The sequence below is a fragment of the Arachis hypogaea genome, chromosome 18 (genome assembly GCF_003086295.3).
Source record: "Arachis hypogaea cultivar Tifrunner chromosome 18, arahy.Tifrunner.gnm2.J5K5, whole genome shotgun sequence".
Classification (NCBI taxonomy): Eukaryota; Viridiplantae; Streptophyta; class Magnoliopsida; order Fabales; family Fabaceae; genus Arachis; species Arachis hypogaea.
Window position 1 is genome coordinate 8,940,528 of NC_092053.1, and position 17,071 is coordinate 8,957,598.

General features: G+C 30.3%; 1 non-coding gene across 1 annotated transcript; it reads left to right on the top strand.

Annotated features, from left to right (window-relative positions):
- The first annotated feature begins 4,549 nt into the window (after positions 1-4,549).
- LOC112773371 (small nucleolar RNA R71) lies at positions 4,550-4,657 on the top strand. Its single transcript, XR_003187924.1, has one exon. It is a non-coding gene; the product is annotated as a small nucleolar RNA R71 (small nucleolar RNA).
- Positions 4,658-17,071: the final 12,414 nt, after the last annotated feature.

Here is a 17,071-nt window from a genome sequence, read left to right on the forward strand (position 1 = left end):
TTTGCTAAAGTCCCCAATTAGAGGTGTCCAGGGTTCTTAAGCACACTCTTCTTTTGCTTTGGACCTTGACTTTAACCGCTCAGTCTCAAGTTTTCACTTGACACCTACACGCCACAAGCACATGGTTAGGGACAGCTTGGTTTAGCCGCTTAGGCCAGGATTTTATTCCTTTAGGCCCTCCTATCCACTGATGCTCAAAGCCTTGGGATCCTTTTTATTTGCCCTTGCCTTTTGGTTTTAAGGGTTATTGGCTTTTTGCTCTTGCCTCTTGGTTTTAAGAGCTTTGGCTTTTTCTGCTTGCTTTTTCTTTTTCTTTCTATATTTTTTTTTCGCCCTTTTTTTTTCTGCAAGCTTTGTTCTTTGCTGCTTTTTCTTGCTTCAAGAATCATTTTTTTTTCAGATTATCAAATAACATGTCTCCTAGTCATCATTCTTTCAAGAGCCAACATATTTAACATTCTTAAACAACAACTTCAAAAGACATATGCACTGTTCAAGCATACATTCAGAAAATAAGAAGCATTGTCACCACATCAATATAATTAAGCTAAGTTCAAGGATAAATTCGAAACTCATGTACTTCTTGTTCTTTTGAATTAAAACATTTTTCATTTAAGAGAGGTGATGGATTCATAGGACATTTATAACTTTAAGACAAAGTTACTAACTACTAATGATCATGTAATGAAGACACAAACATAGATAAGCACATAACATAGAAAACGAAAAACAGAAGAAATAAGAACAAGGAATGAATCCACCTTAGTGATGGTGGCGTTTCCTTCTTGAGGAACCAATGATGTCCTTGAGCTCTTCTATGTCTCTTCCTTGTCTTTGTTGCTCCTCCCCCATTGCTTGTTGATCTTCTCTTATTTCATGGAGCATGATGGAGTGCTCTTGATGTTCCACCCTTAGTTGTCCCATATTGGAACTCAATTCTCCTAGGGAGGTCTTGATTTGCTCCCAATAATTTTGTGGAAGAAAGTGCATCTGAGGCATCTCCGGGATCTCATGGTGATGAGCTTCATACGCCTCTTGAGCTCCATGAATGGGCTCTCTTGCTTGCTCCATCTTTTTCTTAGTGATGGGCTTGTCCTCTTTGATGAGGATATCTCCCTCTATGTCAATCCCAGCCAAATTGCATAGGTGGCAAATGAGGTGAGGAAAGGCTAACCTTGCCATAGTGGAGGACTTGTCAGCCACCTTGTAGAGTTCTTGAGGTATAATCTCGTGAACTTCCACCTCTTCTCCAATCATGATGCTATGGATCATGATGGCCCGGTCTATAGTAACTTCAGACCAGTTGCTAATGGAAATGATTGAGCATTGAATGAACTCCAACCATCCTCTAGCTACAGGCTTGAGGTCCAATCTTCTTAGTTGAACCGGCTTGCCTTTGGAGTCAATCTTCCATTGAGCTCCTTCTACACATATGTCCATAAGGACTTGGTCCAACCTTTGATTAAAGTTGACCCTTCTAGTGTAGGGGCGTTCATCTCCTTGCATCATGGGCAAGTTAAACGCCAACCTCACATTCTCCGGACTAAAATCTAAGTGTTTCCCCCGAACCATTGTAACATAGTTCTTTGGATCCGGGTTCTTACTTTGATCATGGTTCTTGGTGATCCATGCATTGGCATAGAACTCTTGAACCATTAGGATGCCGACTTGTTGGATGGGATTTGTTAGAACTTCCCACCTTCTTCTTTGAATTTCATGTCGGATCTCCGGATACTCATTTCTTTTGAGTTTGAAAGGGACCTCGGGGATCACCTTCTTCTTGGCCACAACATCATAGAAGTGGTCTCGATGGGCTTTGGAGATGAACCTTTCCATCTCCCATGACTCGGATGTGGAAGCTTTTGTCTTCCCTTTCCCCTTTCTAGAGGATTCTCCGGTCTTAGGTGCCATCAATGGTAATGAAAAAAAAAAGCTTATGCTTTTACCACACCAAACTTAGAATTTTGCTCGCCCTCGAGTAAAAGAAGAAAGAATAGAGGAAGAAGAAGAAGAAATGGAGGAGAGGGAGAAAGTGATGTGGTTCGGCCAAGAAGGTTATAGAGGGTTTGTGTTGTGTGAATTTGAAGAAGAATGGAGGGCTTTATATAGGGAAGGGAGGGGGGAAAGGTTTCGGCCATATGGGTGGGTTTGGGTGGGAAATTGGTTTTGAATTTTGAAGGTAGGTGGGGTGTATGAGGTAGGTTTATGGGGAAGAGTGGATGGATGTGAGTGGTGAAGAGGTGATGGGGAAGAGAGATTGAGGTGATTGGTGAAGAGTTTTGGGGAAGAGTGTTTATGGGATTGTGTGAAAGAGGGGTGAGAAGAAGTGAGTGGAGGTAGGTGGGGATCCCGTGGGGTCCACAGATCCTGAGATGATCCTGTGAGGTCCACAGATCCTGAGATGATCCTGTGGGATCCACAGATCTTGAGATGATCCTGTGGGGTCCACAGATCCTGAGATGATCCTGTGGGGTCCACAGATCCTGAGGTGTTCAAGGATTTACAACCTTGCACCAAATTAGGCATGTAAAATGCCCTTGCACACAACTCTGGGCGTTCAGCGCCAGGTTGGTGCCCATTTTGAGCGTTCAACGCCCATTTGTTGCCATTTCTGGCGTTGAACGCCAGAACCATGCTTGTTCTGGGCGTTCAGCGCCAGAACCATGCTCTGTTCTGGCGTTGAACGCCAGGCAGATGCTTCCTCCAGGGTGTGATTTTTCTTCTGCTGTTTTTTATTCCATTTTCAATTTTTATATTTATTTTGTGACTCCACATGATCATGAACCTATAAAGACATATAACTAAGAAAAATATAGTTAGATAAATAAAAATTGGATTGCCTCCTAACAAGCGCTTCTTTAATGTCAATAGCTTGACAGTGGGCTCTCGTGGAGCCTCACAGATGTTCAGAGCATTGTTGAGACCCTCCAACACCAAACTTAGAGTTTGGATATGGGAGTTCAACACCAAACTTAGAGTTTGACTGTGGGGGCTTGGGTTGACTCTGCTTTGAGAGAAGCTTTTTCTGCTTCCTCTCCATGGATGCAGAGAGGGATCCTTGAGTTGTAAACACAAGGTTGTCCTTATTCAATTGAAGGACTAATTCTCCTCTGTCCACATCAATCACAGCTCTTGCTGTGGCTAGGAAAGCTCTTCCTAGGATGATGGATTCATCCTCTTCCTTTCCAGTATCCAGGACTATGAAATCAGCAGGGATGTAAAGGCCTTCAACCTTTACTAACACGTCCTCTACTTGTCCATAAGCCTATTTTCTTGAATTGTCTGCCATCTCTAATGAGATTTTAGCAGCTTGCACCCCATAGATTCCCAGTTTCTCTATTACAGAGAGGGGCATGAGGTTTATTCCTGAACCAAGGTCACACAGAGCCTTAAAGATCATGGTGCCTATGGTACAGGGTATTATGAACTTTCCAGGATCCTGTCTCTTCTGAGGCAATGTCAGTTGATCCAGATCACTTAGTTCATTGATGAACAAGGGAGGTTCAACTTCCCAAGTATCAATGCCAAATAATTTGGCATTCATCTTCATGATTGCACCAAGAAACTTGGCAGTTTGCTCTTCAGTAACATCCTCATTCTCTTCAGAAGAGGAATACTCATCAGAGCTCATGAAGGGCATAAGGAGGTTCAATGGAATCTCTATGGTCTCTAGATGAGCCTCAGAGTCCTTTGGTTCCTCAGAGGGAAGCTCCTTATTGATCACTGGACATCCCAGGAGGTCTTCCTCCTTGGGATTCACGTCCTCCTCTCCTTTTTTGGGTTCGGCCATGGTGCTTATGTCAATGGCCTTGCACTCTCCTTTTGGATTCTCTTCTGTATTGCTTGGGAGAGTACTAGGAGGGATTTCAGTGATCCTTTTACTCAGCTGGCCCACTTGTGCTTCCAAATTTCTAATGGAAGACCTTGTTTCATTCATGAAACTTACAGTGGCCTTAGATAGATCAGAGACTAAGTTTGCTAAATTAGAAGTATTTTGTTCAGAGTTCTCTGTCTGTTGCTGAGTGGATGATGGAAAAGGTTTATTATTGTTAAACCTGTTTCTTCCACCATTATTAAAGCCTTGTTGAGGCTTTTGATCCTTCCATAAGAAATTTGGATGATTTCTCCATGATGAGTTATAGGTGTTTCCATAAGGTTCACCTAAGTAATTCACCTCTGCTATTGCAGGGTTCTTAGGATCATAAGCTTCTTCTTCATAAGAAGCCTCTTGAGTACTGTTGGATGCAGCTTGCATTCCATTCAGACTCTGAGAAATCATATTGACTTGCTGAGTCAATATTTTATTCTGAGCCAATATGGCATTCAGAGTATCAACTTCAAGGACTCTCTTCTTCATAGGCGTCCCATTACTCACAGGATTCCTCTCAGAAGTGTACATGAACTGGCTATTAGCAACCATGTCAATGAGTTCTTGAGCTTCTGCAGGCGTTTTCTTTAGGTGAATGGATCCACCTGCAGAAGTGTCCAGTGACATCTTTGATAGCTCAGATAAACCATCATAGAATATATCCAAGATGGTCCATTCTGAAAGCATGTCAGAAGGACACTTTTTGGTCAACTGTTTGTATCTTTCCCAAGCTTCATAGAGGGATTCACCTTCTTTCTGTTTGAAAGTTTGAACATCCACTCTAAGCTTGCTCAGCTTTTGAGGAGGAAAGAACTTAGCTAAGAAAGCCGTGACTAGCTTATCCCAAGAGTTTAGGCTATCTTTAGGTTGAGAGTCATATTCTAGCTCTGTCTCTTAGAGCAAAAGGGAAAAGCATGAGCCTATAGACTTCAGGATCTACTCCATTAGTCTTAACAATATCACATATCTGCAAGAATTCAGTTAAGAACTGAAAAGGATCTTCAGATGGAAGTCCATGAAACTTGCAGTTCTGCTGCATCAGAGAAACTAATTGAGGTTTCAGCTCAAAGTTGTTTGCTCCAATGGCAGGAATGGAGATGCTTCTTCCATGTAAATTGGAATTAGGTGCAGTAAAGTCACCAAGCATCCTCCTTGCATTATTATTATTATTTTCGGCTGCCATCTCCTCTTCCTGTTCGAAAATTTCTGAAAGGTTATCTCTGGATTGTTGTAATTTAGCTTCTCTTAATTTTCTCTTCAGAGTCCTTTTAGGTTCTGGATCTGCTTCAACAAGAATGTTCTTGTCCTTGCTCCTGCTCATATGACAAAGAAGAGGGCACAGAAAAAATAATAATAATAATATGGATCCTTTATACCACAGTATAGGGATCCCTTTGTGAGTGGAAGAAAAGAGGGAGATAAAGAATGTGATGTAAAGAAAGAAACACAACTGTGAGGAGGGCAGAGATGTGAGATGAGATGTTAGTAAATGAATAAATAAATAGAATAAGATGGGAGAGGGAGAATTTTCGAAAATAATTTTTGAAAAAGAGTTAGTGATTTTCGAAAATAGTTTTTGAAAAAGGTTAGTATTTTTTTTTCGAAAAATTTTTTTTAAATCAAAAATAAAAATAATTAGTTAATAAAAAAGAAATTTTTGAAAAAGAGGGAAGATGTTTTCGAAAATTAGAGAGAGAGAGAGTTAGTTAGATAGTTTTGAAAAAGTTAAGAAACAAACAAAAAGTTAGTTAGTTAGTTGAAACAAATTTTGAAAAGATAAGAAGTTAGGAAGTTGGAGAAGATATTTTGAAATTAGATTTTTGAAAAAGATAAGATGAGAAGATACTTTTGAGAAGATATGATTGAAATTAGTTTTGAAAAAGATTTGAATTTTAAAATCACAATTAATGACTTGATTCACAAGAAATCACAAGACATGATTCTAGAACTCAAAGTTTGAATCTTTCTTAACAAGTAAGTAACAAACTTGAAATTTTTGAATCAAAATATTAATTGTTATTGTTATTTTCGAAAATTTGATACAAAAATAAGAAAAAAGTTTTTGAAAAATATTGTTGGAATTTTCGAAAATAACTAAGAAATTTGAAAAAGATTTGATTTTTTGAAAAAGATTTGATTTTTGAAAAAGATTTTGAAAAAGATAAGATTTTCAAATTGAAAATTTGATTTGACTCATGAGAAACAATTTGATTTTAAAAATTTTTGAAAAAGTCAACTCAAATTTTCGAATTTGATGAGAGAAAAAGGGAAAGATATTTTTTTGATTTTTGAATTTTTTTTTATGAGAGAGAAAAATTAAAAACATCATTTTCATGTTTTTCTCTTTTACTTTTGAATCAAAACAAGGGATGCATGCAAGAACACTATGAATGTCAAGATGAACACCAAGAACACTATGATGAACATCAAGAACATATTTTTGAAAAATTTTTAATGCAAAGAAAACATGCAAGACACCAAACTTAGAATTCTTTAATGCTTAGACACTAAGAATTCAAGAATGCATATGAAAAACAAGAAAAGACACAAAACATGCAAATGCAAAGATCAAACAAGAAGACTTACCAAGAACAACTTGAAGATCATGAAGAACACCATGAATGCATGAAATTTTCGAAAAATGCAAGATGCACATGCAAATGACACCAAACTTATAACATGAATCAAGACTCAAACAAGAAACAGAAAAATATTTTTGATTTTTATGATTTTCTAATTTTTTTGGATTTTTTTTTTTCGAAAATTATTTGTAAAAGAAAAAATAAGGATTCCAAAATTTTTAATATGAATTCCAGGAATCTTGCCATGTTAGTCTAAAGCTTCAGTCCAGGAATTAGACATGGCTCACTAGCCAGCCAAGCTTTCAATGAAAGCTCCGGTCCAAAACACTAGACATGGCCAATGGCCAGCCAAGCTTCAGCAAGATATCAGAATATACTGCTCATTACTTATCAAATATGTAACTTGCCTCTATGCTGATGGTTTGGAAGCCTCAGTCCAAAAGAATTTAGACATGGCTTTACAGCCAGCCAGGCTTCACATGCTTCATGAAACACTAGAATTCATTCTTAAAAATTTTGAATCTAATAATTTTTTTTTTCGAAAACAGGTGAGAAAATTTTGAAATATTTTTGAAAAATTTTTGAAAAGAAAACAAAAAGAAAATTACCTAATCTGAGCAACAAGATGAACCGTCAGTTGTCCAAACTCGAACAATTTCCAGCAACGGCGCCAAAAACTTGGTATGCGAAATTGCTACTCAGGTTGTGAATTGTTGTTCGAAATTGATTCCCTGGCAATGGCACCAAAAACGGATGCGCGGACCATGGTCTAAACATATCTTCACAACTTCGCATAACTAACCAGCAAGTGCACTAGGTCGTCCAAGTAATACCTTACGTGAGTAAGGGTCGAATCCCACGGAGATTGTCGATATGAAGCAAGCTATGGTCACCTTGTAAATCTCAGTCAGGTGGATATCAAATGGTTATGGAGTTTTCGAAAATAATATAATAAAATAGGGATAGAGATACTTATGTAATTCATTGGTGAGAATTTCAGATAAGCGAATGGAGATGCTTTCGTTCCTCTGAACCTCTGCTTTCCTACTATCTTCATCCAGTCAGTCTTACTCCTTTCCATGGCTGGCTTTATGTGATACATCACCATTGTCAATGGCTACTTTCGGTCTTCTCTCGGGAAAATGATCCAAATGCCCTGTCACGGCACGGCTAATCGTCTGGAGGCATCACCCTTGTCAATGGCTTCATCTTATCCTCTCAGTGAAAATGGTCAACGCACCCTATCATGGCACGGCTATTCATCTGTCGGTTCTCGATCATGCTGGAATAGGATTTACTATCCTTTTGCGTCTGTCACTAACGCCCGGCACTCGTGAGTTTGAAGCTCGTCACAGTCATCCAATCATTGAATCCTACTCGGAATACCACAGACAAGGTTTAGACCTTCCGGATTCTCTTGAATGCCACCATCATTCTAGCTTACACCACGAAGATTCTGGTTAGGAGATCTAAGAGATATTCATTCAGTCTAAGGTAGAACGGAAGTGGTTATCAGGCACGCGTTCATAGGGAATGATGATGATTGTCACGTTCATCACATTCAGATTGAAGTACGAATGAATATCTTAGAAGCGAAACAAGATGAATTGAATAGAAAACAGTAGTACTTTGCATTAATCTTTGAGGAACAGCAGAGCTCCACACCTTAATCTATGGAGTGTAGAAACTCTACCGTTAAAAATATATAAGTGAAAGTCTAGGCATGGCCGAGAGGCCAGCCCTCAAACGTGATCTAAGATAGCATACAACTGATCAAAGATACCTAATACAATAGTAAAAGGTCCTATTTATAATAAACTAGCTACTAGGGTTTACAGAAGTAAGTAATTGATGCATAAATTCACTTTCGGGGCCCACTTGGTGTGTGCTTGGGCTGAGCTTGAGTGTTGCACGTGTAGAGGTCCTTCTTGGAGTTGAACGCCAGTTTTTGTGCCAGTTTGGGCGTTCAACTCTGGTTTTGGATCCTTTTCTGGCGCTGGACGCCAGATTTGGGCAGAGAGCTGACGTTGAATGCCAGTTTGCGTCGTCTAAACTTGGCCAAAGTATGGACTATTATACATTTCTGGAAATCTATGGATGTCTACTTTCCAACGCAATTGGAAGCGCACCATTTCGAGTTCTGTAGCTCCAGAAAATCCACTTTGAGTGCAGGGAGGTCAGAATCCAACAGCATCAGCAATCCTTCTTCAACCTCTGAATCTGATTTTTGCTCAAGTCCCTCAATTTCAGCCAGAAAATACATGAAATCATAGAAAAACACACAAACTCATAGTAAAGTCCAGAAATGTGAATTTAACATAAAAACTAATGAAAACATCCCTAAAAGTAACTAGATCCTACTAAAAACATACTAAAAACAATGTCAAAAAGCGTATAAATTATCCGCTCATCAAACACCAATTCTAGTGGCAGACAAGTCAGGCCAGGTCCTATAACCAGAAGGACACCATTTAGGCTCCCACTTCAAGTTTCATCTACAACCCACCAAACAATTCAACCTAATCCATCAAAAATGAGGCCCAAGCAGAAAATATTCAGACCACCTGTTCCACTTTGCCCCAGTTCACTCCCACCTCCAAGTCAGCCTGCACCACCACAGCCTCAATCTCAAGGTGCTCTACCTGACCCACAACCATCTCAAGTCAGACCAGGACCAAGTACAGCAGCTACCAAGGAGACATTGGCAACACCAAGCACAGCTACAACAAGACTGTTCAAATTCATCCCTAATCCACCCTCCATCAATCCAAAGAAGTGAAGAAATATGTTATCTTGGACATCCCACTATGCCTTGTAATAGCTTTTAGGAAACTTGACTGTGGCAACATTGTTTTTTTGGAAGACTTGTTTTTTTTTTTTTTTTTGAAAAGCTCTTAGGATTTTATAAACCGTGGCAAACTTGTTAGGGGTTTGAGGCTTACTTTTGTGATGTTAAACTTCATAAAACTATACACTTTAGGAGATTTGTTCTTTTTGGTCAGCTTTTAGAAAACTTGATTGTGGCAAAGATATTTATATAACTTTCAATCTATGTTATGTGTTTATGTATGCAACTTTTAAGCCTACTTTCTTCAACGTTTCAATGTTTTTTTAGTTATTGAAAACATAATAGGAGTATTGTAGTTATTTTCTATAAAAAAGAATATCAATTTAGACAAATTTAATATTTGATTCACCATTTTTTCGGTCAAATTAATTTATCTAGCCTAATTTGATAAAAATAACATGGTTTAATTAATTATATGTGTTAAATTTCAATTATTAAAAAACATCTTTAAAAAAGACGTTTTAGGTGACTTTATTTAAATAGCTCCTTTATTTCAAATGAATACTTGTGTTTTGATCATATTTGATTAACTCAATGTAGATTGAATTTTGCTCTAAACTTATTTTTGGTGGAAGCAACAATTTTTTACTTTTCCATCCTTGAGAATTACCCTGGAATAATAATACCATGTTAATTATCTATTTTAATATTTAATATTAAAGAATGATATATTAGTCTCAAACAGTCAAACATTCATCACTTCTTTTTTTATTAATTTTGCATTTCAATGTAATTTTGGATAATATTATTATTTAAATAATATTTAGTTTTTTATAATGAAAAAAAAACACAAATCACATTCACATTAATCTAATTTTAATCAAAATTAATTTTATAAAAGTACAGCCATACTAACATGTATTTGCAAACGTTATTCTCAAATACACATGATATACTCCACTTCATTCTCTCAATATAATAATTTTTTGAGTAAAGTATTATTTTTGTCCCTAACGTTTGGGGTAAGTCCTAAAGTTGTCCCTAACGTTTCAATCCTCCTATCTAAGTCCCTAACGTTTCAAAATCAACTCAATGTTGTCATGCCGCTAGGAATTCATTAACATAATTGATGGTGGGACAAAATTGAGACGATTTTGAAACATTAGAGACTTAAATAGGACGAAAAAGTTGGGGACAAAAACGATAGATAGAAATAAATTTTAGTTTTATCCTTTAATAATATCAATCTTTTACTGTACATAGTATTCAATTATTTTTTAATCATGTCTAAGTAAATTACACTTAATCACATTACTTTCATTCTAAATAAATTTATTCTTTATAATTTTACACTTAAAGTTATATGTTAATATAAAAATATAAAAAATTATTTAAAATGAAAGTAATGTGATTAAGTGTAATTTAATTCGGTATAATTAAAAAATAATTGAATATTATGTACAGTAAAAAAAATGATATTATCTATTCTATTATATAAAAATCAAATTTTTGCATTTAATAATGGAGTTGATGTGGCATGCTTCTAAGAGTGTTTCCTGATTTATTTCTTTTAATTCTGTAAAGCAAATCAATTATAACTAACGAATAATATCAATTAATTAATTTGATTAGACATTTAAATCTCACCATTTATTATAATTTATATAAATTAATTATTTGATTTGATTTGATTGGAGTAAATATCAAATTATTTTAGTAAATAATAAATATGATAACGAAATATATGAATTAATTTAATTATTTTATTTTTTCAATGTCATCTATTTATACGAGATCATAATGTGTTTTTTACTCATTTGTTCTCTCTTCTCTTTTTTCTCTCTTTCTCTCTTTCTCTCTTCCTCTCTCTTGTGTTTAGGGTACAATTTTTGTAATTTATTTAATTTTTTTCTTTTATCTCTACTTATACATTTTATTTTTTTATATTTTTTAAAAAAATTTGTCTATTTTAGTTGCTCATTATTAGGTGTATATTTTTTTCCTTCTAACTTTTGATTAACAAAAGAGATGTATCTTTTTTACGATGTTTTTAAATAATTTTATTTGTAATATTCTCTTTTGTCATGTGTACTTTATGTGTTTAAGGAGTTGACTTAAAGTTATAATATAATATATAAAATTATAATATAATTTACAGTATACTAAAATATTAGGGCAATATCGTATAGATATTTTTGAATTTGTCCATTAAATTGTTAATATAAAATATTAGGACTAATTTAGTTCACGATATTTAATTTTAAAGACTAAAATAAGTTACTTGATACAAAGTCAGAAATTAATTTAGTATATAGATAGATAAATAATATTAAAAATTAATGAATCTTAAATACTTTACTAATACATTAATTTTTTTATATTTTATCAGTTTTTATTTAAACTTACATATACATAAATCTAATATAATTTATTACATTCATATTACACACAATTTACATAAATTATTGACAGAGAATATATACATAAATTATTATATATATTTATCCTTTATTCTAAGAATTAGCTACATATATATGCATGTTAATTACAGAAAAAAAAATAATTCTTTTGATCATCTACTAGAAGCTCCTAACTAATTAAAGCTTTTACTATAGAAATTGAAATAATATTAATTAATTTATTTAGGAGAGAGGCTGAAATTTAAAAGAAATAAATTTAAATTAAATTTTTGTATTATGTTTAAAATAAAATATACAAAATTCAGTTATAATTTAATATATTTTTTTAGAATTTGTCTTATTTAATATTTATTTCTGTAAAAATTACTTTTTGAAAGAATATAGTTTATAATATTTTTTTTTACTATTTATTTCAAAAAAATCTTAATTACTTAACAATCTTTATTTTTTAAATTCAATATATATAACAATTTTACTTTTTTTTTTTTTTTGATAAAAGTCTACTTGTGATGCTAATTCTTCTAATAGTGTAAATGTGGATAGTTATATTTTTGTTTTTTGATATAATCGATATATTATTAATAATGAATAGTAATTAACCCCTCATATTTTTAATCAAAGTATTTTGACGATAGTTTCTATTTATTAATGTTAATGATTGATTGTTTCTTTAAAATAAAATGCATTATAATTTTAGGTTATTTCATAATTAACAATAATTCTTGATTATTTCTTTAAAAATAAATTACATTATAATTTTAGGTTATTTCACAACACATAATTAATGTTCATAATATTAAATTACTCTAAATTTTTTATTTTCTATGGTTAGTAGTTAATCCCAAATTGAAAAGATTATGTTGAATTGTTGAATAGTCCAAGTATAATTGAGGTAATTAATTTAGTTTATTTGTTTATTAATGTATTTGATCGAAAGCATGAATGATAAATAAGATAAGAAAATAATTAAAAAAATAAAATATTAATAATTACTTAAAATAAATAAAAAATATTAAGTTATATGGTATTATTTTATTTAAATTATTAATAATTAGAAGAATAGAAAGTCGATAATTATTTTAAATAGACATTGAATTTAGTTTTATGGTACTAATTTATTTGACTTGTTAATAAAATTTTATAATTTTCAGATTTATATTTATTCAATTTATGTATTTTTTTATTTTACTTTAATAGAAAATTAAAACGTGTCTTTTTAATTATTTTTTTAGAAAGTATAGTGAAATGAGTTATATCAATTATAATTAATTATCTAGAATTAAACTAATTGATTGTGTTAATTTGTAAGATGAATGACACATAATAATTGGTGTAAAATTAATTATAATAAGTTAATAATTAATAAATAAAAAACTAAAAAAGATTTTTTATTATTATCTTTTGATAGCTACATATTTTTATTCGTTCACTTTTTTTATGTCTTTCTTTCACATTTATTTCTTTTAATTTATTAAACCAAATCAAGTATACTAATTATTTGTATTAACTAATTAAGTATTTTTTTTAATAAATTTTGCTAATTATGCTCTTAAAGCATAGACTAGAAACATTATAAAAAAAATATTTTATAAAAATTATTTAAAAATAAACATTTTTAAAATATATCCTTATAAAATAAATATAAATTATAACTAAATAATTATATTTGATTTGATTTTATTAGAATAAATAATATTCCATCATTTAATATTTTATTTGATTCATTAAATTGCATCAATCATAACTAATCCAATATTTAACTTAATTAGAATAGATAACAAATTATTTAAAATTTTGTTTGATTCATTAAACCACATAAATATTAAATGATTTAATAAATAATATATAAGGCAATGAAATAAATGAATTCATTTAATTTAATTTATTATCTTATATAATAATAATAATAATAATAATAATAATAATAATAATAATAATAATAATAATAATAATAATAATAATAATAATAATAAAACGAGTATTAATTAATTGATACTTAAATAAATTGTTTAAACTGGTCACATATATTTTTCAATTGCTCTCTCATTAGTACGGTAGAGTAAATAAAACGGGTAGTAATCATTGTAGTGAATGAATATTTATTATTTTTAAATGAATTCATTTAATTCATTTAAAAATATTGAAGGATTCCAATTCTATATACTACGATTTTATTTTATTATTAATGTATATATACTTCTATATTATATATTCTATGATTCCTATATTCTCAGATAATATTTTCAAATTTTCTTTAGTTTAATTTATTATTTTTAGTCATCAAAATTTATTGTATTTAGTCATTATTTTTAGTCATCAATTCAATTTCTTGAATTTAATAACTCAACATATTTTAATTATATATAATTAGAATGTGCTTTCTATCCTTTTTTCCTCTCTATTTTGTACTTCGGGTGTAATGTTTGTAATTTCTTTATTTTTGTTTTTTCTATTTTAATTTTGCTAAATATTTTTTATAATTTTGTTTTATATTAATTATTTTTTATGTATTTTGATTAATATAATTATTTTATTTAAAGACATTTTAAATTTTTTATAATATTTTTATAAAAGTTGATTAATAGATTCTTCTTTAAATTTTTTTTCTTGAAATTTGTTTAATGAGATCGTATTTTAATTTTTTTTCTTTTATCTTTTATATTCATTGATTATATTAATCTTTCATTATAATACATTTTTTATTTATTCCACACATTATTTGTTTTACCTTTTTTGTACTTCTTTTAATTGTTCTCTTTATTTTATTTTTTAGTTTTTATTTTATTTTTACTCCTCATATAGTCATATATAAATTTATTATAATTCATCACATGTACGTTTTTTTTTAATTTAAGTAATTTTTTTAGGTTATATTTTACCATTGATGCTATATGTTATTTAGTGTGTTTGTTTTTAAATTTTTAGTTATCTGTAAATATATTTTTAAAAATATAATTTCATTTTGTCCAATATTTATTACTGTGTTTAATAGATAAATAACAAAATTTTTATTTATTATTATATTAATTGAGTTTGAAGATTTTGTTTCTACTTTTATACATTTGTTTATATTGTATTATTTGTATTTGTGTTGTACTAGAATAGAGACTGAAATTCAATATCATGTTTATTGGCCCAAAGACTGGTATTAAAATTTCAGTCTATGTTCCCAAAATTTCAGTATTTCAGTACTTTCAAAAAGTGGGGATAGAGGACTGAAATTTTTTAGAATGAAAATTGAACTTTAATAACATTTTATATCTAAAATATCTTCATTTCAATTAATTAATTCCAACTTTACTCTTTATGCAAATTAAATTAGAGTTCATTCTTATTTCAGTCTCTATCTCTCACTTTACACCAAACACAATATTGAAACTTATTTCAGTCTTAGTCTCAGTCTTTCAATCTCTGTCTCTTTTCCAAACACTATCTTAACAGCATCATGGTTCATACATTTTAATATTTGTGTAACAAATCTTATAAATTACTTTTACAAGTTATAGTTCATTTTTGTTTTATTTAGATGTTCAATTTTTAATAATAATTTTTATTTATTTATAAATATATTATTTTCTATTTTTATCTAAACAAATTATAAGATAGTAAATATAAATTTTTTAATTTTATCCTTAATATTTAGTTTTAGTTTTATTCTTGATATTTCAATATGTTTTAGTTTATACTACTAGATAAATAACATTAAGTATAAATAATTAATTATACTAATTATTTGATTTGACCAAAATAAATATTAAATTATTTAATAAATAATAAATAAAAAGATAAAATAAATGAATTTAATTTAAAACTTTCACACACACACCTATATATATATATAATTAAAATGTACTTTATACTTTCTTTCTCTTTTTTTTTTATTTCTATTATAATCTTTGTAATTTATTTATTTTGCCAAAATTTTCTATGATTTTATTTTATATATTTTTTTTTATGTATTTTAATTAATAGTTTTTAAGGATGTTATTATTTTGTTTATTAATATTTTAATTTTTTTGTAATATTTTTTTAGAACTTTATTAATAAATTCTTTTTTATAATATTTTTTTTGAAATTTTTTAATAGAAACATATCTTGATTTTTCTCTTTCATATTTTATATTCATTGATTTATACTAAATTTTTCTTGCAATGTATTTTTTATCGACTACATGTATAGTCTTTGCTGCCCATTTCTATTTCTTTTAGTTGATTTTTTTATCTTATTTTTAATTATTTATTTAACTTTTACTCCCAATGTGTTTATTATATTTCACTTCGTCTTAAATTCAATTTCATGGTTATCTTTCAATTGTGTAAAATTAAATTGTTTCTTTCAAAAATACTTAAATATATTATCTATTACAAATAATTATTATAATAAACAAACAAATATAAATTGAATATATAATTTAATTTTAATTTTAATTAAAAATTAAATAAATTAGCAAAAAATATCAACAAATTTTATTTTTAATTTCTCTATAGGTTTATTTAATGGTAAATATCTCTCTATAGTCACTAACATCGTCGATACAAAAAAAAAGGTATAAGTTTCTATTAAGTAAAATAAAATACATATAAGATAAATAGCATATATGTAATTTCATTATTAATCATAAACTATAGAAATTTCTAAAAACAAAATCTTATGAATCAAAGAGTAATTTTTTAATATTTTTTATTTTTTTTTAAAGTTGTTCAAACTTATCGATATTTTAATTTATAATATAATTTCACAAGTTATAATATGTGATATAAGCCATTTTATATATAGAGTAATACCCCCAAATAGGTCCCCAAGAAATTTACCATCCGACAGTTTTGTCCCCCACAAAATTTAACTAAGATTTCGACCCTGAGATTTTTAGATATCCACCAGATACGTCCCCAAAACCGTTTGATCCGGTTAAAGTGGTGACGTGTCAGGTTAACTGTGACATGTCACTTCCAGGACATTTTGGTCACATCCACGCTGGACAAAGTGACGTCGTATTGGAATTAGGGACAAAACGACGTCGTTTCGGAGAGGACAAATTCGTCCCCACTTAGACAGAGAATGCAAATAGCGCCGTTTTCATGTGGGGACCTATTTGCCTTATAATAGTATATTGGCGGACCTATTTGACCTATAATTCGTGATGTTAAAAGAATCTATATTTACTTCAACGCAAACCTTAAAAACACATTGACATGGGTCTGTTTATTTATCAAAATGGTAACATAAACCTGAGAACCTAAACATGTTAACCACACATATATTTGGCTTCAATAGCAACACAAATCAAATCAAGTCAAAAGAAGGTTTATTTTCTTTAACATAAACTAAACGAAACCATTCTAAACAACGTAAAATCTTCTTCCTCCAACGTAACAAAAGGTGGTAACATAACTAAGACAACAACTTTCACACT